This window comes from Felis catus, chromosome D2 (assembly GCF_018350175.1).
Source record: "Felis catus isolate Fca126 chromosome D2, F.catus_Fca126_mat1.0, whole genome shotgun sequence".
Taxonomy (NCBI): domain Eukaryota; kingdom Metazoa; phylum Chordata; class Mammalia; order Carnivora; family Felidae; genus Felis; species Felis catus.
Window position 1 is genome coordinate 17,240,846 of NC_058378.1, and position 26,119 is coordinate 17,266,964.

Here is a 26,119-nt window from a genome sequence, read left to right on the forward strand (position 1 = left end):
TTAAGATTCTCTCCCCACTCCCTCTGCCCCTCCCCTTCTTGTACTCTCTTTCTCTCTTAATAAACTTTTAAAAAATGAGTAAATAATAGCAATTTTATATAAGCCTTTTCAGAAAATATGAGAGAAGGCAACACTTTCCGACTCATACTGTAAGACCAGCATTACCCTGATGCCAAAAACAGGCAAAGATCTTATAAGAAGAGAAAGCTACAGACCAATATCCTTCATGAACATGGTAGCAAAAATCCTTAACAAAATTTTAACAACTCAAATCCTTCCATATATAAAAGGAATATGTATAAAAAGTGCTTCATGACCAAGAAGGGCTTTTCCCCGAATGCAAGTCTGTTTCAGCATTAGAAAATTAATTAATATAAATCACCCATCAATAATACCGAAAAAGAAAAAAAAACCTATGATCCTCTCAATAAATGAAGAAATAGCATGAAAAAAGAAAGAAAGGTAAGGTTTACACACAATAAAAAATTCTAGGCAAATTAAGAATGGCAGGAACTTCCTTAACCTGACAGAGAACATCTATGGAAAATCTAGAATTAACAACATACTTAATGGTGAAAAACTGAATGCTTTCCCCTTAACCTCAAGAACAAGGCCAGGAATACTTTTTGCCACTTCTATTCAATATTTTACTTGTGGTCTCAGTCAATGCAATAAGCCAGGAAGATGAAATCAAAGGCCTACAGATTAGGAAAAGGGAAAAGTTAAACTTTTTTTGGGGGGGGGGTAGAGGGGAAAAGGCAGAGGGGGAGAGAGAGAGGGAGGGGGAGAGAGAGAGAGCGAGAGAGCGAGAGAGCGAGAGAGAGAGAGAGAGAGAGAGAGAGAATCTCAATCAGGCTCCACGCTTAGCAGGACTCAATCCCACAGCCCTGGGATCATGACCTGAGCTGAAACCAAGAGTTGGGTGCTCAATCAACTGAGCCAGGCAGGTGCCCCATAGTTATAATTTTTTTATTTGCTTATGACATGATCATTGACAGAAAATTCCAAGGCATCTACTGAAATAATATATAATTATATTATATAATTATATTATATATATATTATAAAAAAATTATATTTCTATATGTTAACAATGAATGATTGGATATTAAAAAGCTGAAATAACCACTATATGAGCATCAAAAAATTAAATATTTAGGAAAAATTTTAGCAAAATATGTGCAAGACCTGTACACTGAAAACTATAACACTGTTGACAGAAATTAAAGAAGATCTAAATAAGAGAGGGATATACTATGTTCATAGATTAGAAAACTCAATATTATTAAGATATAATTTCTTCCCAGATTAGTTTATAGTTTCAACACAATCTCAGTAAAAACCCCTGAAGGTTTTTTTCATAAAAGTTGACAAGCTGGGGCGCCTGGGTGGCGCAGTCGGTTAGGCGTCCGACTTCAGCTCAGGTCACGATCTCGCGGTCTGTGGGTTCGAGCCCCGCGTCAGGCTCTGGGCTGATGGCTCAGAGCCTGGAGCCTGTTTCCGGTTCTGTGTCTCCCTCTCTCTCTGCCCCTCCCCCGTTCATGCTCTGTCTCTCTCTGTCCCAAAAATAAATAAACGTTAAAAAAAAAAAATTTGAAAAAAAAAAAAAAAAGTTGACAAGCTGATTCTAAAATGTATGCAGAAATGCAAAAGATCTCAAACAGCCGAAATGATTTTGAAAAAAAGAACAAAGTTGAGAGATTCACACTACATAACTTAAAAGCTTACTATAAAAGTACAGTGAGAGAATGCGTATGGCTTAAAAATAGATATATAGATAAATGGAACAGAATAGACTCACATATGTGTGGTCAACTGATTTTTTTTCAAAGATACAAAGGCAATTCAATAGAGAAGGGATACTCTTTTATAAGTGGTTCTCGAACAATCGGATATTCATATGCAGAAAACAAACCCTTATAATTACCTTGAATCATATATAATAAATTGATTTTAAATTGATCATAGAAAATATAAGAGCTACTGTAATAAACTATTAGAAGAAAAGCTTTGTGATCTTTAGTTAGGCATAGAAAAAGCACAAACCATTAGAAAAATTCATAAATTGGGCTTTATCAAAACTAAAAATTCCTGTTCTTCAAATGAAACTGTCAAGAAAATGAAAAGACAAGTCACAGACTGGAAGAAAATGTTTGCAAAATATCTGGCTGATGATAGAGGACTTGTATCTAGAGCATTCCAATAAAAAATGGACGAACAATGCACATAGACTCTTCACCAGGGGAGAGACGCAGATGGCAAGTAAGCGCAGGAAAAGATGATCAACAACATTAGCCGTTAGGGAAATACAGATGAAAATCTCATGAGATATTACTGCATACTCACATGAGTGGCTAAAATTTAAGTCTGACAATACGAAGTGTCAATGAGCATGTGGAACAACTGAAACCCTCATATATTTCTGGTGAAAATATTCCACTTTGGAAAACAGTGTGGCAGTTTCTCCTAAGTTACATACAAATATATCATACAATCCACACTTACATATTTACTGAAAGAAATAAGAATATTGCCAACAACTGACAACAATCCAAACCGGCACCATCAGGTGAATAAATTATGATGCACACATCTGATGGAATATTACTCAACAATAAAGAAGGAGCCCCAGATGCATGAAACAGCAGAGGAATCCCAAAAGCATTGTGTTCAGTGAAATAAATCAGACACAAAAGGTTATAGATTCTGTGTTTCATTCACCTGACCTTCTAGAAAGGCAAAAATATGATAGGAAACAGGTAGTTCAGGGACTGGGGATGGAAGGAGAGAATTAAATGAGTAGGGAAATTCTGGAGGGATGGAAATGTTCTGTATGTTGATTATGATGGTGGTTTTAAGACTGAATAAATTTGTCAAAACCTGGGGTATCTGGGTGGCTCAGTCTGTCAAGCTTCTGATTCTTGATTTTGACTCAGGTCATGATCTCATAGTTCGTGAGATTGATCCCCACGTGGGGTTCTGTGCTGACAATGAGGAGCCTGCTTAAGATTCTCTCTCTCCATCTCTCTGACCCTCCCGTCCTCATGCACATGCATGAATGCGCGCTCTCTCTCTCTCTCTCTCTCTCTCTCTCTCTCTCTCTCTCTCTCTCTCAAAATAAATACACTTAAAAAAAACACAACTCACTGAGGGGCGCCTGGGTGGTTTGGTCGGTTAGGTAACCAGCTCTGGATTTCTGCTCAGGTCATGATCTCATGGTTTGTGAGATAGAGCCCAGCATGGGGCTCTGCATTTACAGTGTGGAACCTGCTTGGGATTCTCTCTCTCTCTTTCTCCCTGCCCCTCCCCAAATCACCCCCCCCCCCACACACACACACACACTCTCTCTCTCTCCCTGTCTTTCTCCCTCTCTCTCTCTCAAAATAAATAAACTTTTAGAAAAACTCATGGAGCTGAACACTTCAAAGTGATGAATTTATTTTATATAAGTTATATCTGTGTTGGTTTTCTACTGCAGTAGCAAATCACCACAATCCTAGCAGCTTAGAACACCCATTGGGCTCACAGTTCTGCGAGTCAGAAGTCTGGTAATCTGTGGCTGAGTTCTCGGTTCAGGGCATCCCAAGGCTGAAAACATGAGATCAGCCAGGCTGAGTTCTCGTCTGGACACTCTGCAGAAGAATCCACTTCCAAGCCTATTCTTCTTAGTGACAGAATTTCATTCCTTGTAACTATAAGCATGAGGTCCCTATTTCCTTGCTGGCTGTCAGCTGGGTCAGCTCTTGGTCCCTAGAGGCCACCCATACTCCTGGCCACATGACCCTCCACATGTTCAAGCCAACAATGTTGAATCTCTGACTTCCTACTCTGTGACCAGCCCTGCTTTCAAGGGCTCATATAAAAAGGTCAGGCCAATGTGGATAATTTCACCATTTTAAGATCAACTGTGTCATATAACATATCCTGAGTATGAGAGTAAAATCCATATTATATCAGTCCTGGGGATTATGCAGGGCAAGAATTCCTGGAGGCCATCATAGAATTCTGCCCGCACCATACTTGAATAAATCTTTCTTCAAAAATTAAATTTCATGTAATTATACATTTAACATGTTGCCTTTTTGAAAAGATAAAATTATTTAAATTTGGGACTGCCCCAGAAAATCTGGTATATATCGTTGCCATATGATCTAGTTATTTTCCTGGTACATATGTTAGGATAGGAGAGAGGGGGACTGAGAGAACATATTTTGAGTGTCTACCATGTGCCAGACACATGCTAGACATTTTACATAAATAAAACATCAAAGGGCCTCCGATTCAAAGGAAATGATAGGAGTGGAGATAGAGGGGAAGGGAAGGCAGGCACAACTTCCACTGCATGGACTTGAGAGCAGAAATGTCAGAAAACAAAGCTGGGTCATTCAGGGATTCTGTTTCTAACAAGAAAAAGAAGGAACATGAATAAAGGGGTGATAGAGACAAAGCTGTAGGTAGCCCCCATCAAGGTGTCTTGGGGGAGGGGTGGCAGAGTTTCTCAATGGAGTGTCTTCAATGGGCTGAGGGTACCAGGGGTCAGAGGAGGCCAGAGAAGCTTCCCCTGCCTACCCCCACAATCTACACCCATGTCCTCATTTTTGAAGTGCACTCTCAGGGGAAAAGGTTGAGAAACACTGGTCTGGATGTTAAGACAAGGCTCCTGCAGAAGCAAGAAACAGTATCAAGGAGCTAGGCAGAACAGAATCGTGCCTCGCAAAGAAGGGTTCTGGAGTGGGGTCTGTCCTTCGATCCTTCAGAAGTGTTTGGTGCATCTTTTCTAAGCTATAAAACTACAGAAACATCTGGGATTTAGCTGTTGGAGGACCAAGAGCCATTGACACATAGGCCAGAGAGGAAGGAACCTGACAAGGACTATGAAGGACTCCAGGGACTCCAGAATGGGAAGCAGGTTTAATGGTCAGCTTCCTGCTGCTGCTGCTGCCTGGCCCAACTGTTCCTAAGGCCTCTACAGGTGTCACTACTAATGCATTAGCCTGCACAATGAGCCCTGTCCATCCTGAGGTAAGCTAGCCAAGGTGAGGTGCCATGATGGAAAGGGTGAATGGATGGAATTCTGGAATGAGATGCACTGGAAAACCCTTCCTGACTCCACTACTTACCAGTTCTGAGCACTTAGGCAAACTATGAAAATTCTCTGTGTCTATGTCCACATCTGTATTTTGGGACTGCTGGTAGGGCACTCCTAAGGTGGTTGTGAGCAGGACCTCACTGTTGCTGTCTGCCACAACCCCGGAAAGTGGTGGACACTCAGTAAATGGAGAGCTTAGGTACACCTGATGGAGATTTCTGACAGTCATGTGGCCTGGGGGTGTGGCGCCCTTTGGAGACATGGGAGATGATATACCTGTCTCCTGCTGGGTTGGCTCATCTGTATGTCTGCACCTTATTCCCTACCCAGCCCTTGCCTGCCCTCTTTCCTCTTCCCTGGGGGTGGGACCCCATCCCCTGTCCTTGTGGCTGCTCAATAGTGTTCTCCTTTCAGTAAGACCATCACTCAGAACCATCAGGACACTTGCTGCACCTTGACCTCGCTCCATTGCTGATTTATATCCCTCAGTTCCACGGCGGGGACGTTTCCATACCTGTTGGGACTCTTGGTACTCTGCTGGTAGATGTAATTTAGGAGGTCTTTTCTATACAGGATCAGCGCCCCTGGCCCTGGTTTCTCTCCCTCCTCCTCTATCTTGCCTTGCCAGATCTCAAATTGGTTTAGTCTGTCAACTACAACTACAAGAAGCAAATGAAGATGACACCAAAATATCTAAGTACCAGCAGGTCCCCCATTCACCCTGGAAGGGGCATTGGGTGGTGAAGGAGAGAAGAGGCTGCCAGGGGTGGACGGGGGGGGGGGGGAAGTACATTCCAGGTGGAGCAAATCAGCCCAGGTGTGCTGGGGGGCAGGGAAGCATGGGGTGGGGGTGGGGGGATAGAAAGGCACCATCCAAGAGAGCCACCAATGACTTGGATCTCCTCCTCCCACCAACCCCTCAAAGCTGCCCTGTCCCTAGTTACTGATGGGGTTTTGGGGTCATGGGGGGGGGGCGCGGTTCGGAGCTGACGGCCAAGAAAGAATTCTTGGTGATGTCTTTGGTGCCAAAAGGTGTCACAGGAATGGGACCCGTGAACCGGAAGAGCTGCCCTGGGACCATGAAGAGAGACTGGTTATATTGCTATGGAGTTGGGGGAGGTAAAGTCAAGGGGAAGTTTCCAAAGGGACTTTCATATGCTAGAGAAGACTCCCAGGTTACTGGAGGCCCAGTTGTGGTCAAGCTAAGATTGTTCTTCCCTCTAGCAAAGCATTAGCATTGAGACAGTAGGGAGTTCCTGGAGAAATGCTACACTCTGCCGGCCTCAAGTATTTGTCAATGGTTTCCTGTCTCACATTCAGGTCCTTCATCCGTTTCGAGTTTATTTTTGTGTACGGTGTAAGAAAGTGGTCTAGTTTCATTCCTCTGTGTGTTGCTGTCCAGTTCTCCCAGCACCATTTGTTAAACAGACTGTCTTTTTTCCAAAACCAATTTGACAATAAATTATATTCAATAAAAAAAAAAAAGTATTTGTCAAAGCGCTGTAGGTTATAGGGAAATTTAATTTTTTTCTGCCATTTCCTTCTGCTTTTGTTTCCCACATCAGTCACTGCTTTGCCTGTCCCCAGGCTTTTCTATTTTAGAAAGTCATACCATCAACCACCCAGGTGCTCAAGCAAAAAACCCAGCACTCACCCTGGGTTCCTCACCTTCCTCTACCTTCCAATTCACCACCAAGTCCTGTTGGCTCTACTTGTGAAGTTAGTCCCTCATCAGCTGCCCCCTCTCCCCTAATTCCATCCTCACTCCTCTGGTCCAGGCTACTATTGTTGTTCCCCTGGACTATCCCAGACTTTCCTAACTCCTCTTTCTCGCTTTGTTCTCACCTCCGTAATCCATTCTTTTATTCGGCAGCTGCAGCGATTAAAACACACACATGTTCACACACTCACACCCTGTATCACTCTTATCACTGCTTAAAATCCTTCTATGGCTTCCCCTGCTCTTCCAATATATTTCAACTTCCCTTTAGGGCCACACGTATTAGGAGGACACAGCCAGCGCGCTCAGACTTCGTCTCCTGTCCCCCAACCCTTTGCTTACCGGCCTCCTTCTTGCTGTCCCAGAGCACTGCAAGGAAGCCTTATCTTATCTCCCACCCCAGCACTGGAGGCTCCCCTACACCCGCCTGGTTCCTGGAGAGCTTTCTCCAGCTATCCATATAAGGAGCACAGACCCTCCACCAAACTGCTATTTATCCCGTGTGGGTTCTTTTTTTTTTTTTTTTTCCTTTTAAAGAATGTTTCACAATCTGCAATTATTTTGCTTTCTATTTATTTACTTTTCTGTGGTTTGCTCCCTGACCAGATGCTATGGTTTGGAGGACAGATCATGCCGGTCTAATTCAGTTCTATTCAGAGCCTGGCACATGGTGCGGCTCTTAACAGGTCCTAAGCAATGTTTGTTAAGGAATGAATGCATGAATTAGGAAAGGGAAGTGAGCTAGATGAAATGCTGGACCTGGGGGCTTGTTCAGGGCATGTGAGTAGCCTAGTTCTTGAATCCAAGGAGGGGGTGGGGGCACAGTCTGGGAGGAAGGAGGGCCTCTCTCAGGCTTGGGAGGGTGCCAGGGCAAGTGCTAGGGCTGTGAATGCCCACACCTCCCATGGGGCCAGAGAACGGCACCCTCCCATGTTGTCTCTGGAGCAGGAACCAGGCAAGGGGTACCGTAGAGACAAGTACAGAGGCTGGGTCAGCCAGGCAGCCTGCAGCCCCAGAGATTAGAACTCAGCCCCACAGTACCCACCAAGCAGTTTGGCTCCAGAATCCACCTCTGTCATTTGCTAGACATTCCAAAACATTCTGCTCACCCTTCTCTGTGGCCTCCAGCAGCGGCAAACTCATAAAGGCCTCTTTCACCATACACACATGCATTGTATGTACGGGCTTCGGGCTATTTAAGCAGGGCCTGGAACTGGCTGTATTTCAAAGATAAAGGGATTCTGGTATTTATAGCTTTAGTGAGGGCTTTGGGCCCTTTGGGTGGAAAACACTACGTAAACATCGTAAACATCGGCTCTTGGAGCTCAGTTGTCTATATGTTCCTGCATATAAAGTGCAGTTTAATAGCATTTCTCACTGCAACCCTTGTAGTTCAAGTTGTAACTTCCTCCCTGTGGCCAGCGCACAGCTCCTTCCTCTGTGTACCCCTGTGGTCCTCATGCAGATCCCTCTCAAGCTGCACTGTGAAGTCGTTCTCAGGATTCACGCATTGCGCTTCTCATTTCCAAGGAAATGAACAAATTCTCGTTCAGTGGAAGAGTGTGTAGCCCCGAAAGCCAGAGGTCAAATTTCTGGATTTGCCATCTCTTGTTCCTTTTCCCCATTAGCATGTTTTGGAAAAATCTCATCACCACTATGAGCCCCAGGCACCCTGTCTGCATGCTGGGCTCAGAAATGATCTGCATGAAATTATTGTGACGAATGTGGGGGAAGCGCTCCTAAAAATGCTAGGTATCTTCGCTACCCATGCTCTGTTCACCAAGCTTGCGAAAAAAGAAGAGAAGGAAGGGAAAGAATTTAAGACATGAGTTGAGGCTGCTGAAGAAGAGCCAAAAGAAAAGGATATTTGAAATGTCAATGGCCAAAGGTATTGGGGTGGGGGGGCGGGGAGGCTGCCAAAAGGAGTAGATGAGTCATCGGGGGAAAGGAAACCCCCTTGTTGGCCAGAACATAAAGTCACAGGACGACTTGTTGAAGGTTTTAAGCCTTCTGGAATATTTATAGTAAAGAGAAGAGATCAGTAATTTGGCCAAAAAACCACACACGAAGCCTCCGTCTCAAGTTGGGGAACAAGCTGCATTTTGAGATGGGAAGGGTCCACCTCGGTGGCTGAGGGCCGTACATGCTTCCATTAACTAAAAGCCCAGGATGTTTTAGGGTGTTACAGTCCTTATCTTATCTAAACACTGCAAACAGTGCTGGAAAATAGGTATCATCATCCCTATTTTATAGATGCACAAACTAAGGCTCAGAAATGATTGAATTTTTCTTCTTCTTATAAAGTCACAGAGCTGGTATTTGCTAGCCCACAGTTTCCCTTCCCTACCCCACTGTGGAGTAATAAGAGGCAGCCTGGCGTAGTGAAAATGGCATGGATTCTGGAATCAGACAGGCTTAAATTATCTCACATCTTTGGGGTTTAATTTCTTCATCTGTAAAAATTGGGATCATTTCTCAACAAAGCAGTAACAAATGAAATTCAACAACACACGGAAAGAATTAGACGCCATTACCAAATGGGATTTAGTCTTGGAATGCCGGGATCGTCCAACATATAAAAATCCGTCAATGTCAAACACAACGTTCACAGAATAAAGGAGGAAAAAAAGCATATCATTGTCTCAATGGATGCCAAAAAAAGCAATTGACAAAATCTAACACGCTTTTATGATAAAGCAGTCAATACACTAGGAATAGAAGGAAACTACCTTACCTCAGTATAGTAAAAGTCATATATGAAAAACCCACAGACAACATCATACTCAATAGTGAAGGACTGAAAGCTTTTCCTCCAAGATAAAGAACAAGACAAAGATGTACACTTATACCACTTCTATTTAACAGGACTGGGAGTCCTAGCCAGAGCAATTAGGCAAGAAAAATAAATAAAAAGCATACAAACTGGAAAAGAAGAAATAAAATGATCTCTGTTTGCGGATGACATGATCTTATATGTAGAAAGCCATAAAGATTACGCACACTCATGGACACATACAAAACTGTTAAACTAACAAATGAATACAGAAAAGTTGCAGGATACAAAATCAACACACAAAAATCAATTCCATTTCTATGCACTAACAATGAATAATCCAAAAAGGAGTTTAAAAGAACAATTCTACATACAATTGTAACAAAATGAATAAAATACTTAGGAATTAACTTAACCAAAGATGCGAAAGACTTGTGCGCTGAAAACTACAGAATGGAGCTGAAAGAAATTAAAGAAGACACAAATAAGTGAAAAGACATCCCATATCCATAGATTGGAAGACTTAATACTATTGTTAAGATGTCTACTACTCAAAGCCATTGAACAAAGATTCAATGCCATCCCTAGTAAAAGCTTAATGGCAGTTTTTGAAGAAATAGAAAAATTCACCTTAAAATCAGTATGGAATCTTAAGGGACCATAAATAGATAAAATAATCTTGAAAGAGAACAAAGTTGGAGGAGTCACATTTCCTGATTTCAAGACTCACTACAAAGCTATAGTAATCAAAACAGTGTGGTAATGGCAGAAAGTCAGACATATGAGCGAGGCAATAGACTGAAGCATTCAGAAAGAAACTCCTGCAAATATGGTCAAAGGATCTTCAACAAGGGTGCCAAGACCATTCAATGCAGAAAAAGCAATCTTTTCATTAAATGATACTGGGAAAACTGGATATCTACAGGCAAAAAGAATGAAGTTGGACCCTTACCTTATACCATATATAAGAATTAACTCAAAATTGATCAAAGACTTAAACTTAATGGCTAAAACTGTAAAACTCTTAGAAAAAACTGAAGAAAAGCTTCATGATATTGGATTTGACAATGATTTTTTTTGATCTGACATTAAAAGCACAAGAAACAAAATTAAAAAAATAGATAAGTTGAACTATACCAAAATTAAAAACATCATCAAATGACAAAATTAATGGAGTGAAAACGCAGCCAGTGGAATGGGAGATGATCAGATATCACATATCTGATAAGAGGTTAATATCCAGAATGTATAAAGAATTCTTTTTTTAAATGCTAATTTATTTTTGAGAGAGTCAGAAAGTGAGTGGTGGAGGGACAGAGAGAGGAGGAGACATAGAATCTGAAGGAGGCTCCAGGCTCCGAGCCATCAGCACAGAGCCCGACACGGGGTTCAAACTCACAAACCGTGAGATCATGACCTGAGCCGAAGTCAGACCTCAACCGACTGAGCCAGAATGTGTAAAGAATTCTTAAAACTCCACAACAAAAACAATTTTATTCAAGAACGGGTGAAGGTCTCAAACAGACATTTCTCCAAAGAAAATATACAAGCGGCCAATAAACACACGCAAAGATGCTCAATATTAGACATTAGGGAAATGAAAATCAAAACCATAATGAGATAGCACCATACTCCCATTTTAAAAAAGGTAATAAGGAAATAACAAGCTTTGGCAAGGATGTGAAGAAATTGGAACCTTTGTGTACTGTTGGTGGGAATATAAAATACTATATTATAGCCACAATGGAAAACAGTGCAGTGGTACATCAAAAAATTAAACAGAAAGTTAAACCCTCTGGAGTCCATCCATGGATGAATGTATAAACAAAACGTGATATATACACACAATAGAATATTATTCAGCCTTTAAGACTAGGGAATTCTGACACAGGCTACCACATGGATGGACCTCAAGGACTTCATGCTAAGCGAAATAAGCCAGTCACTAAAAGACAAATACTGTGTGATTCAGGTATCCTGAGAAGTCAAATTCACAGAGGCAAAAAATAGAATAGCTGTCGCCAGGGTCTGGGGGAAGTGGGCAATGGAAGTTAGTGTTTAATGGATGCAGAGTTTCAGTTTGGGAAGATGAGAAGAGTTCTAGCTGGATGGTTGCACAACAGTGTTAATGTACTAAATGACACAGAGCTATAGGCTGAAAAGTGATTAAGATGGTTACGTGTTATTTTACCACAATTAAAGAATTGGGATAGTAACCTGTAATTTGCAGTGTTGTTTTGAATTCTGTGGGAAAGTCTTTCCTCATTCCCTGGCACATGATAGGTGTTCAGTATGTGCTAAATTTCTTTCCTTTCTTTTTTTTTTAACGTTTTATTTTTAATTTTTGAGACAGAGAGAGACAGAGCATGAATGGGGGAGGGTCAGAGAGAGAAGGAGACACAGAATCTGAAACAGGCTTCAGGCTCTGAGCTGTTAGCACAGAGCCCGACGTGGGGCTTGAACTCACGGACCGCGAGATCATGATCTGAGCTGAAGTCGGAGGCTCAACCAACTGAGCCACCCAGGTGCCCCTCCTTTCTTTTTTTTTTTTTTTAAATTGTGTGTGTGTGTGTGTGTGTGTGTGTGTGTGTGTGTATACACACACAATTTTTTTTTTAGTTTTGAAAGAGAGGGATAGAGTGTATGTGAGCAGGGGAGGGGCAGAGGAAGAGACAGAGAGAAAGAGAGAAAGAGAGAGAGAGAGAGAGAGAGAGAGAGAGAGAGAGAGAGAGAGAGAGAAAATCTAAGCAGGTTCCATGCTCAGCGTAGAGCCTGATGTGGGGCTTGATCCCACGACCTTGGGATCATGACCTGAGCTGAAATCAAGAGTTGGACGCTCAACTGTTGGAGCCACCCAGGCGCCCCTCATTCCTTTCTTTTAACAGTGAACATAGCCCTCATCTGGAGCTCTCCATGACATGATTTAAGAAAACTAACTGTTTTCTTTGTTATTTTTATCGGTAGTCTTCCCATGAGGCCCAGTCTGTGTCTCAAGGGAGTACCCCACATTCAAGGAGCACCAGAATGTGCAGATGACAGCCAAGCTGCTCAGATTCTGCTCATACTGCATGGGTGTTGAGTGGTACCCATTGGACTAGAAAATCTGCCACCAGAATGAGAGCCAAGCTGACAGCTGCTTAGTCCCGGGCTTCTCAGCCAAAGATGGGCTGGGATTCTAAAAATCCTCAGAGGGAACTGAGGTGAACACACCGTGGGAGGCAGAGCTGCCTAGATCAAGGTCCAGGGATTTGATTGTCTGCCTTTTTCCTGGAGAAGCCGGTGATGTTGGAATACCTGAGACTGATGTCTCAACCAGCACGTACAGCCACTTTCTCTGAGGGGGAGGCTACCAAGAGGGAGGCCACTAGAAATCATTTTCCTATGAGGTTTTCTTGGGTATGTTTTCTAGGAATACTACACACACATTGCTGTACACAAACGTGCTACACACATTTGATCACATTGCTTTCTTGATTTGGTGTATTAGCCTGGGCAGCTATAACAAAATCCCACACAGACTGAGGGGCTTAATCAACAGAACTAATTTCTCACTGTTCTAGAGTCTGGGAAGTCCAAGATCAAGGTTGGTTCATCTGCGGCCTCCTCTCTAGGTTTGGAGGTGGCTGCTATCTCACTGTGTGAGATCACATGACCTCTTCTTTGTGCTCAAGTGGGGAGGGTGGGGGAGCAAGGCCTCTGGTGTTATCTTCTTAGAAGGATACAAATTCGGGAGCCTGGGTGGTGCAGTCAGTTAAGCGTCCGACTTCAGCCAGGTCACGATCTCGCGGTCCGTGAGTTCGAGCCCCGTGCTGGGCTCTGGGCTGACAGCTCAGAGCCTGGAGCCTGTTTCCGATTCTGTGTCTCCCTCTCTCTCTGCCCCTCCCCCGTTCATGCTCTGTCTCTCTCTGTCCCCCCAAAATAAATAAATAAATAAAAACGTTGAAAAAAAATTAAAAAAAAAAATGAAGGATACAAATTCCATTGGATCAGGGCCCTGCCCTTCTGACCTCATTTAACCTTGACGACTTCCTTAGAGGTTCCAATTCCAAATACAACTACACTGGGGGTTAAAGCTTCAACATACAAATTTGGCGGGGGGGAGGGGGGCACAGACATTCAGTCCATGACACTGGCAACCCCAGGAACACGTAGCAAAGCCACTGCTCCAGGGAGGTGAACATAATGTCCTCATGACATTAGGAGGCCCATGCAGACCCACAGTAGCCCTTCTGGCAAATGATGTATGTGAGGCTCTGGCTTAGGAACTCCCTTTGCACTAAGCAGAAGGTAATTAATGCTGAAAGTAGTAGCAGAAAAAGCCTGGAATTCAAGAGTCCGGAGACCTAATCCAAAATGTAATAACTCTGGACACAACATAAGTCTTCAGAACCTCAGCATCCTCATCTCTAGAAGGGGGAAAATTATATCTGCCCTGTATTTGGTTGTTGGGAATGGGATGAGATGTCAGCACCACGAAAGGCTCCCTAAGTTTAACAACTGGTCCCAAATTTCAGGCAATTGCTTTGGATTCTATGTCTCCCTCTCCCTGTGCCCCTCCCCCACTCACACTCTGTCTTTCTCTCTCTAAAAATAAACAAACATTAAAAGAAAAGTGAAAAAAAAAAAAAACAACCTTGCAGGCAATCATGATCGTGGTATGGTACACATGACATGAAATTAACCATTTTAACCATTTGAAAGTGTGGAATTCAGCGGCATTAAATACGTCCATATTCCGTTCCGCTGTCGTAACCTTCACTGCTAGCTGGGCACAGATCTTTTTCGTCATCCCAGACTGAAACTCTGTCCGTCTTCAGCACAACACCCTCTTCCCCCTTCCTCCCAGACTCTTGAAGCAACCATACTACATTGTCTCCATGCTAAACACTACTGTAGACACTTCATAAGTGGAATCGCTCAGCATTTGTCTTTTTATGACTGGCTTATACCACTTAGCATAATGTCTTCAAATTTCTTCCATGGTTGTAGCCTGTGTCAGAATTTCTTTCCTTCTTACAGCTGAATGATATTCCATTGTAAGGCTACGCCATGTTTCATTTATCTATGTATCTGTCAGTGGACACATGGGCTGTTTCCACCTTTTGGCTATGTTGTGACTAATGCCCCTATGAACACGAATGTACAAATATTTGTTTCAGTTCCTGCTTTTAATTCTTTGGGGCATATATCTAGGAGTGGAATTGCTGGATCATATGATAACTCTATGTTTAAATTTTAAGCAACTGCCATACTCTTTTCCACAGAGGCTGCCCTATTTTTACATTACCACCAGCAATTTACAAGGGTTCAAATTTCCTCCACATCCTCACCAACGCTCACTATTTTCTGTTTTTCTTGTTTGTTTGTTTGCTTGTTTGTTTGTTTGGTTTGTCGATAATGGGTGTGAGATGGTATCTCATGGTTTTGTTTGCATTTCCCTAATTAATGTCTGATAGTGTTGGGCATTTTTCCCTGTGTTTACTGATCCCTCATGCATCATCTTTGGAGAAACGTCTACTCAAGTCCATTTTGGGGCTGGTTGTTTCGGTGGTTGTTGGTTTGGGACATTTTTTAAATTCAATAACTGTTTAGTTAGTATTTACCATGCAAGCCCTCAGTTCAGGGATAAATACAAAGATGAATAAGACACTGGCTCCCTAGAACTTAACGCTTAACACTGTAGTGTTACAGTATTCACACTGTGGGGAGAATGTGTGTGAACAACTTACTCAGGACAGAGAGCGTGGAGTAAATATGGCCCTCCCACCGTAGGGGGTAAGGGAAGACCAGGAGAACAGGGTAGGCTCCATTTGGAAGAAGGTGACATTTGGCCTGGTGGGAAAGGGTAATTGGGATTTCAACAGGTAGAGGTGGGGCAGGGAAACGGCACAAAGAACATGCGAGCAGAGGAAAAGTCTAGACCAGATTTAGTTACGTTTATTTACTAGTTAAGATGTTTGACAGAGACATTTAACTCAAATAGACTTAAATAAAATGAGAGATTTATTGGCATGTGTAATGAAAATGCTAGAAGAACTGACCTCAGATGTTGGTTGCTGAATCTGGGGATATAAAAGAGATGATCAAGTCTCTGTGCTGTCTACATCTCTTGTGAATCCTGGCCTCACATTTTGTAATCATGGATACTTTTGTAATCCTCCCCCAATTCCCATCCAGGGATGACTTGACTGGCTGGGCCTGGCTGCCCTCCCGATTCTGTCAAACGCTGGGCCCCCAGGCTGGAGCAGTGGGTTGACTAGATAGTCCTGACTCCCATGCCTGTGCAGCTAAGTCATTCTCACAGAGAATATGGCTGCGCACATTAAAGCAAGGGCCTAGGCCAAGCAGAAGGAGGAGGGAATGCAGAGGAGATGAGAACATCAAATGTTAGCTACAGACGAGTTCTTTGGATCTGTTGTGGTGAGCTTTCTTAAGCAAGCTGAGACGAACTGTTGTCAGATTATGTAGGAAAGGGCAAGAAAGGAAAGTCTGGGAAATCTGCTTTTTCTGGTATTAAGTGATGGCTAGACCATGCCCCAGTTCCCAAGACCTGTCTGTTTTCTCACTGGATATGCGCACATACAGGCATGTACACATGCACACACACTCACATGTGCACGCCCCCACGCTCAGCTTACCACCATCCCCTCCCCCCATCTCCTCCATATCACACAGGAGAAGCTTAGAACAGCATTTTCCAGAATCCCCCTCCACATAGGGTTCTGGTCAGAGTTTTCTAGTAAGAGGTGCTCATGAGACTTAGCAGACAGAAGAGAAGAAATAATTATTGTCTGGAAGCATCTGTAGGCAGACCCAGGGTTCACAGCAGTGTCTGGGCAAGTTCCTGCCAACCACCGTTTTGGGGATACAGGCAGCTGAGAGAGCTTGCAGCCACTTCTGTGAATCACTCATCTGTGCTGCAGGCTAACATGGAGTGGGAGCTTCCAGAAGGTTCTTGATTGTAGAAGCATCTCCTTGGCAAACTTCTTGAGAATCTCCCCGTTGTGGATAGAGATAAATGGGTGGGTAACCCCAAAGATCTTGAGATTCTTAATGATTTTGGGGTGAGTTCTTGAAAACCACTGCTTGGCTGTGCAGGCTGAGATGACACACTTTTTTGCCTGATGGTCCATCTTCCATTCTTTCCAACGGCTGTGTGGTCCTCCTATTCCATGACATAAAAGCCTGCATCCTGGCATACAGGGAAGGCTTCCATTACCCTGACAGAAGGTTAACTGATGATATGGCCAGAGGGGAGCCAGTCCACTGATAGGCTGAGCCAGCAGAGTTTACTTTCCTGGGAATGTGCCACCAGGACAAGGGCATTCCTAGTGGTTGGTGGAGAACTTTTAGAGGACCCAATGAGTCATTTTCTTCTAGAAGTAAAGAAACTGAGTCTGTGGAGAGAATAGTCAAGTAGATGCTCAGAGGAAAGCAGAGAGGAGGCACCAAAAACTTCCAAAAAAGCACCAGAGAGGAACTTTCTGTGGCTTCCCAAGCCTGGGTTCCAGTCCCAAGTCTTGTACTTGCACTTGGTTCTATGAATATTCCTGGGTCATTTCACTCATTTCTGTTCGTTTTGTGTAATTTTGAGAGAGTCTGCATGGTTTTCAACCCAAAGAGCCTTGACTAGGACTTGAGAAGATCTGGGATTACTCTTTCTGATTACGAATTGACCCAGCCCTGGGTAAATATTAATTATTTACTTAAGGGCCACCTATAGTCTATTCCTGGACAAAGTACAACTACTGAAATAATTTATGTTTAGTGAGGTAATCACCTACTCTCAAATCTTAAAAAAATTTTTTTGGAGAGGAGCCAAGATGGCGGAACAGCATGGAAGTTTCTTGTGTGTCTCGCATCCATGAAATACAGCCAGACCAACACTACACCATCCTACACACCTAGAAAACTGATTGGAGGATTAACACAACAATCTGCACAACCTGAACCACAGAATTCAGCAGGTACGCAGTGCGGAGAGGTGAATTTAGGAAGCGAGAAGTCATGAGAGGTAGGGAACTGCTTTTTCAGGCAGAGAGAGGATGGAGACTGGGGAGAGGGGGAGAATACAGGAAAAGCACCCCTCCCCAAAAGGAGCTGGAGACAAAGTGGAAAATTGGAGAACAGCCGCAGGGATTAAACTAAAAAGGGAGAAGGGAGAAAGGAGAAAGGAGAAAGGAGAGGGTTTAAATTCCATTAAGACTGGAAACAAGGGGAGCGCAAAGGCTGCAACTCCGCAGCTCCATACCTGACGGTGCTCTGGTGGGAAGGGCAAATCCCCAGGAACAGAATGGGGTCCGGGAGGTTCTCGGGCCACACGGGGAAAAGCGGTTCCACTGCTGGAAGGACATTTGGTGGAGACCGTTGAAGCCACCTGGTCCCAGCAGACCCCAGAAAACGGCCACATTCATTGGTGCTGGAACAAGGTCCTTAAGGCTGAAGCTTGGTGCCAGATGTGTGTTGTGATTTTCCATAATCCCTGAAACGCTGCAGCTACACCATCTTGTGAACTTTTTCTGGGGCGGGTGGCACCTGGCCGCAGTCTCGGGGCACCGGCAGCAGCAGGGGCCCGCAAGCGATCCTGGGTGCAGCCGACACTCGGCCATTGCTCATTCGGCCATTGCTCGGTGAGACCCTCCTGCAGAGGGGCGGAACGGGTCAAAGCCGCAGTCCTTCGGAAGTAAGGGGCTGGGGAAAACAGCCGCATCTGACACAAAACTCGGGAGAGAGGTACTGCCTGGGGCCTGGTCACGGAGATTGAGAAAGAGGGGAGTGGACGCCAAAAATGGGTGGCGCCATTTTTACCACTGCTGCGCATGCGCATACACACCTATGAGCACGGCAACAATCCACCCCAGTAGGCTAGCAGCGCCATCTGGTGGAGAGGAGAGCCATTACACTCAACCCCACCCAACTGGGCCAACTTCCCTCTTCAAGAACACAAAGTCTCACCGCTGGCTTAGTTTATGGACTACAAAGCGCTACATACACTGACTTCTAGGGGAAAACGAAGCAATTTCAGTCTTACTTCAATCTGTTAGCAGGTTCATCTATTCAATTTTCTTTCTTTCTTTTTTTTTCTTTTTCTCTTTTACAATTCTTTTCTTTTTCTTGAATACAGAAAGAAAAAATTCATTTTTGTTTTCAATTTTTATTAAAAATATTTTTCTTTAATTTTTATTACTATATCTTTTACTTTTGTGTAAATTTTTTCAAATTCTATTTTACTTCCATCATTTTATTTTATTCTACTTCAGTGTATGCACCTTTTCAAATTTTCAATTTCCTTTTTTTCTTGCTTTTTCTTTTTTCTATTTTTCATTTCTTTTCTTTTTCTTGAATGCAGAAAGAGAAAAACTTCATTTTTACTTTCAATTTCGTTTAAAATATTTTATTTAATTTTTATTACTATATTTTTTGCTTTTATGTAAATTTTTTCAAATTCTATTTTACTTCCATCATTTTATTTTAGTCTATTACAGGGTATTCACTTTTTCAAATTTTCAAAGGATTTCTTTTCTTTCTTTTTAAATCTTTTTTCTCTTTTTCTTTTCTTTTCTTTTTTCTTAAATACAGAAAAAGAAAAATTCATATTTATTTTTAATTTTTATTAAAAATAGTTTTCTTTAATTTTTTTTCTACTATATTCTTTAATTTTGTGTATATTTTTTCAAATTCTATTTTACCCCCATCATCTCATTTTAGTCTACTTCAGTGATTCATTTTTTCAAGTTCTCAAAAGATTTCCTTTTTTTTCCTCCCCCCATTTTTTTTCTCCAATCTGTCACACCACTTTCAACACCCAGACCCAAACACACCTAGGGTTTAGCATCATCTATTCAATTTGTGTGTGTGTGTGTGTGTGTGTGTGTAATTTTTAATTTTAATATTTTTTTAATTTTAATTTTTTTAATTTCGATTTTTCTACCTCATTAATTCCTTTTCTCCCTTCAAAATGAAAAAAACGAATGAATTCACCCCAAAAGAAAGAGCATGAAGAAATGACAGCCAGGGATTTAACCAACATAGATACAAGCAAGATGTCTGAACCAGAATTTAGAATCACGATAATAAGAATACTAGCTGGAGTCAAAAATAGATTAGAATCCCTTTCTGCAGAGATAAAAGAAGTAAAAAAATAGCCAGAATGAAATAAAAAATGCTATAACTGAGCTGCAATCACGGACGGATGCAATGGCAGCAAGGATGGATGAGGCAGAACAGAGAATCAGCAATACAGAGGACAAACTTAGAGAATAACAAGGCAGAAAAAAAGGGAGATTAAGGCAAAAGAGCACGATTTAAGAATTAGAGAAATCAGTGACTCATTAAAAAGGAACATCAGAATCATAGGGGTCCCAGAAGAGGAAGAGAGAGAAATAGGGGTAGAAGGATTATGTGAGCAAATCATAACAGAAAACTTTCCTAACTTGGGGAAAGGCACAGACATCAAAATCCAGGAAGCACAGAGGACCCCCATTAGATTAAACAAAAACCAACTATCAACAAAGCATATCATAGTCAAATTCACAAAATACTCAGGCAAGGAGAGAATCATGAAAGCAGCAAGGGAAAAAAAGTACCTAACCTACAAGGGAAGACGGATGAGGTTTTCAGCAGACCTATCCACAGAAACGTGGCAGGCCAGAAAGGAGTGGCAGGATATATTCAGTGTGCTGAATCAGAAAAACATGCAGCTAAGAATTCTTTATCCAGCAAGGTTGTCATTCAAATAGAAGGAGAGATAAAAAGTTTCCCAGACAAACAAAAATTAAAGGAGTTTGTGACCACTAAACCAGCCCTGCAAGAAATTTTAAGGGGGACTCTCTGAGGGGAGAAAAGATTAAAAAAAAAAACCAAAACAAAACTAATAAATAAAGACCAAAAGCAACAAAGACAAAAAGGACCACAGAACACCACCAGAAACTCCAACTCTACAAACATCATAATGACAATAAATTTGTATCTTTCAGTACTCACTCTAAATGTCACTGGACTCAATGCTCCAATCAAAAGACATAGGGTAAGAGAATGGATAAGAAAACAAGATCCGTCTATATGCTGTTTACAAAAGACCCACTTTAGACCTAAAGACACCTTCAGATAGAAAGTAAGGGGATGGAGAACCATCTATCATGCTAATGGTCAACAAAAGAAAGCCAGAGTAGCCATACTTATATCAGACCATCTAGACTTTAAAATAAAGACTGTATCAACAAATCGTAATCAAGGGGTCTATCCACCAAGAAGACCTAACAATTGTAAACATTTATGAGCCAAATGTGGAAACACCCAAATATATAGATCAATTAATCATAAACATCAAGAAACTTATCGATAGTAATACCATAATAGTAGGAGACTTCAACACCCCACTCACAGCAATGGACAGATCATCTAATAAAAAAATCAACAAGGAAAAAATGGCTTTGAATGACACACTGGACCAGACGGACTTAACAGATATATTCAGAACATTTCATCCTAAAGCAGCAGAATATACATTCTTCTCCAGTGCACATGGAACGTTCTCCAGAATAGACCATATACTGGGACCAAATCAGCCCTCAGCAAGTACAAAAAGATTGAGATCATACCATGCATATTTTTAGACCACAACTTTATGAAACTCGAAATCAACCACCAGAAAAAATTTGGAAAGGTAACAAATACTTGGAGATTAAAGAATATCCTACTAAAGAATGAATGGTCTAACCAAGCAGTTAAAGGGGAAATTAAAAAGTACATGGAAGTCAATGAAAATGATAACACCACAACCCCAAACCTCTGGGATGCAGCAAAGGGGGTCATAAGAGGAAAGTATATAGCAATCCAGGCCTTCCTAAAGAAGGAAGAAAGATCTCAGATACACAACCTAACCTTACGCCTTAAAGAGCTGGAAAAAGAACAGCAAATAAAATCCCAAACAAGCAGAAGACAGGAAATAACAAAGATTCGAGCAGAAATTAATGCTATCAAAACAACAACAACAACAACAACAACAACAACAAAACAGTAGAACAGATCAATGAAACCAGAAGCTGGTTCTCAGAAAGAATTAACAAAATTGATAAACCACTAGCCAGTTTGATCAAGAAGAAAAAGGAAAGGACCCAAATAAAAAAAATCAAGAATGAAAGAGGAGAGATCATAACCAACACAACAGAAATAAAAACAATAATAAGAAAATATTATGAACAATTATAAGCTGATAAAATGGGTAATCTGGAAGAAATGGACAAATTCCTAGAAATATGTACACTACCAAAACTGAAACAGGAAGAAATGGAAAATTTGAACAGACCCATAACCAGTAAGGAAACCAAATTAGTAATAAAAAAACCTGCCAAAAAACAAGAGTCCATGGCCAGATGGCTTTCCAGGGGAATTCTACCAAACGTTTAAGGAAGAGTTAACACCTATTCTCTTGAAACTGTTCCAAAAAATGGAAATGGAAGGAAAACTTCCAAACTATTTCTATGAAGCCAGCATTACCTTGATTCAAAACCAGAGACCACACTAAAAAGGAGAACTATAGACCAATTTCCCTGATGAACATGGATGCAAAAATCCTCAACAAGATATTAGCCAACCGGATCCAACAATACATTAAAAAAATTATTCACCACGACCAAGTGGGATTTATACCTGGGATGCAGGGCTAGTTCAATATCTGCAAAACAATTAATGTGATTCATCTCATTAATAAAAGAAAGGACAAGAACTGTCTGATCCTCTCAATAGATACAGAGAAAGCATTTGACAAAATACAGCATCCTTTCTTGATAAATACCCTCAAGAAAGTAGGGATAGAAGGAGCATACCTCAAGATCATAAAAGCCATATATGAATGACCCAACTCTAATATCATCCTCAATGGGGAAAAACTGAGAGCTTTCCTCCTAAGGTTAGGAACAATACAGGGATGTCCACTCTCACCACTGTTATTCAACATAGTATTGGAAATCTTAGCCTCTGCAATCCAACAACACAAAGAAATAAAAGGCATCCAAATCTGCCAGGAGGAGGTCAAACTTTCACTCTTCGCAGACGACAGGATACTCTATATGGAAAACCCAAAAGATTCCACCAAAAACTGCTAGAACTGATTCATGAATTCAGCAAAGTTGCAGGATATAAAATCAATGCACAGAAATCATTTGCATTCCTATACACCAACAATGAAGCGACAGAAAGAGATATCAAGGAATCAGTCCCATTTACACTTGCACAAAAACATAAAATACCTAGGAGTAAGTCTAACCAAAGAAGGAAAAAAATCTATACACTGAAAACTATAGAAATCTTATGAAAGAAATTGAAGAAGACACAAAAAAAAAATGGAAAAAGATTCCGTGCTCCTGGATAAGAAGAACAAATATTGTTAAAATGTTGATACTACCCAAAGCAATCTACATATTCAATGCAATCCCTATCAAAGTAACACCAACATTCTTCACAGAGCTAGAACAAATAATCCTAAAATTTGTTTGGAACCAGAAAAGACCCCAAATAGCCAAAGCAATCTTGAAAAGAAAACCAAAGCAGGAGGCATCACAATCCCAGACTTCAAGCTATACTACAAAGCTGTAATCATCAAGACAGTATGGTACTGGCACAGGAACAGACACTCAGATCAATGAAACAGAATAGAGAACCCAGAAATGAACCCACAAACGTATGGCCAACTAATCTTTGACAAAGCAAGAAAGAATATCTAATGGAATAAAGACAGTCTCTTCAGCAAGTGGTGCTGGGAAAACTGGACAGGGACATGCAGAAGAATGAACCCAGACCACTTTCTTACACCAGACACAAAAATAAACTCAAAATGGATAAAAGACCTCAATGTAAGACAAGAAGCCATCAAAATCCTCAAGGAGAAAGCAGGCAAAAACCTCTTTGATCTTGGCTACAGCAACTTCTTACTCAACACGTCTTGGAGGCAAGGGAAACAAAAGCAAAAATGAACTACTGGGACCTCATCAAAATAAAAAGCTTCTGCACAGCGAAGGAAACAATCAGCAAAACTAAAAGGCAACCGACAGAATGGGAGAAGATATATGCAAATAACATATCAGATAAAGGGTTAGTATCCAAAATCAATAAAGAACTTATCAAACTCAACACCCATAAAACAAATAATCCAGTGAAGAAATGGGCAAAAGACATGAATAGACACTTCTCCAAGGAAGACATCCAGATGGCCAACCGACACATGAAAAAATGCTCGACATCACTGATCATCAGGGAAATACAAATCAAAATCACAGTGAGATATCACCTCACACCTGTCAGAATGGCTAACATTAACAACTCAGGCAACAACAGATGTTGGCGAGGATGCGGAGAAGGAGGATCTCTTTTGCACTGATGGTGGGGATGCAAGCTGGTGCAGCCACTCTGGAAAACAGTATGGAGGATCCTCAAAAAACTAAAAATAGAACTACCCTAGACCCAGCAATTTCACTACTAGGTATTTGTCCACAGGATACAGGTGTGCTGTTTCGAAGGGACACATGCACCCCCATGTTTATAGCAGCACTATCAACAATAACCAAAGTATGGAAAGAGCCCAAATGTCCATTTATGGATGAATGGATAAAGAAGATGTGGTATATATACACAATGGAGTATTACTCGGCAATCAAAAGAATGAAATCTTGCCATTTGCAACTACGTGGATGGAACTGGAGGGTATTATGCTAAGTGAAATTAGGCAGTCAGAGAAAGACAAAAATCATATGACTTCACTCATATGAGGACTTTAAGAGACAAAACAGATGAACATAAGGGAAGGGAAACAAAAATAATATAAAAACAGACAGGGGGACAAAACAGAAGAGATTCATAAATATGGAGAACAAATTGAGGGTTACTGGAGGGGTTGTGGGAGGGGGGATGGGCTAAATGGGTAAGGGGCACTAAGGAATCTACTCCTGAAATCACTGTTGCACTTTATGCTAACTAATATGGATGTAAATTTTAAAAAATGAAATTAAAAAAATTGTTTTAAATTTTTAAAAGTTTATTTACTTATTCTGAGAGAGAGAGAGTTGGAGGGAGGGGCAGAGAGAGAGAGGGAGAGAGAATCCTAAGCAGTCTCCAGGCTCTGAGTTGTCGGCACAGAGCCTGACATGGTGCTCGAAACCATGAACCATGGGCTCTTGACCCGAGCCGCAGTCGGATGCTTAACCGACTGAGCCACCCACGTGCCCCCCACAAAAAATTTTCTAAATGAAGATTTATTCTCACAAACAGAAGTGTCTTCAACTGCATAGTACAGCATACAGATGCACACTTGTGGGAAAAGAAGCAAGAGGCTTGGACCAGAAACAACTTGGATTAGAACTTCAACACTTGTAGTAAATAACGTCCGTGTCATGGCACAAACTGATAAAACTGTAACTAAGGTTAAGGCACCTTTCTATCTCTTTGTTCTCATGGCCTCAGAGTGGTTTGTGATTGTTTGTTTGTTTGTTTGTTTGTTTGTTTGTTTTGTAAAGAGGAGGCAGGCTATTTGAAGAGGTTTCTTGTTTTCTTCCATTTTGAGTTCCTGAAGAAGGAAAGCACCTCTCATTTCTGATTTCTTACGGACATTTACCCTTTTGTCAGGCGTCTCTTTTCAAACTCTGAGCTGCCCCTCCCACGGGACAGGTGTTTATCAGGCCCAGGATTTACCAGCCAGCCTTGGAAAGGATGTTGTTAAATGTTATACATTATTTGAGTAGCCAGCTTTTTTTTTTTTTAAATAGGCACGTCTACATTGTATGCCAATTTCATAATAATATGTATTGTTTATTCTTCCTTTACCACCGAAGCTGGGAAGGATAGCCTTTTTTCCCTCTGGAGGGAAAAAAAAAATTGATATCACCACCTCCATCCCCTGCCAACGAGTTAGTGACAAGAGGCATCCACTCTGGGGGCCACTTATATTTTACTTGTAACACAATAACGCGTCCTGGCCTTGACCAGCTTTTTCTTGAAAACAAATCAAAACAAAGCTCTTTTATCTTACAGGGTGTTTCAAGTATCTAGAATATATTTAATACATTTTAAGGGACAGATTTGCTTCGCGGTACGGGCGAATCATTAATACAGAGCTAAATCTGTAGGCATGCATTCATTTTTAAAAAGGTTTTCTTTAATTTTGAGAGAGCATGAGCAGAGGAGGGGCTGAGAGAGAAGGGGACAGAGAATCTGAAGTGGGTTCTGCGCTGACAGCAGAGAGCCGGATGTAAGGCTCGAACTCAGAAAGGGGAGATCATTACCTGAGCCAGAGTCAGCGGCTCAACCAACGGAGACAGCCTGCATTCATCAGTGTTTATGGTACGAAATGTTGGGGCGCCTGCCTCACGCTCAATAGTGCAGATATTGCAATACAAAAACAATAACTAAACAGTTTCTTTCCTTGTTTCCTTGGAGTTTACAGTCTAAAATGAGTGGTAGATTTTAAACAAATAATCCTAGCAACAAATATTTTGGGAAAGAGTTGCAGGTTTACTCACACTGTACCCCCGTGTGGACAGATAAA

The 26,119-nt window shown here is 41.6% G+C and overlaps 1 long non-coding RNA gene across 1 annotated transcript; it reads right to left on the reverse strand.

Moving 5' to 3' along the window:
* Positions 1-15,499: 15,499 nt before the first annotated feature.
* LOC123380757 lies at positions 15,500-17,889 on the reverse strand. Its single transcript, XR_006586911.1, has 2 exons — positions 17,834-17,889; positions 15,500-16,979 (listed from the first exon to the last, which is right to left on the reverse strand). It is a non-coding gene; the product is annotated as an uncharacterized LOC123380757 (long non-coding RNA).
* Positions 17,890-26,119: the final 8,230 nt, after the last annotated feature.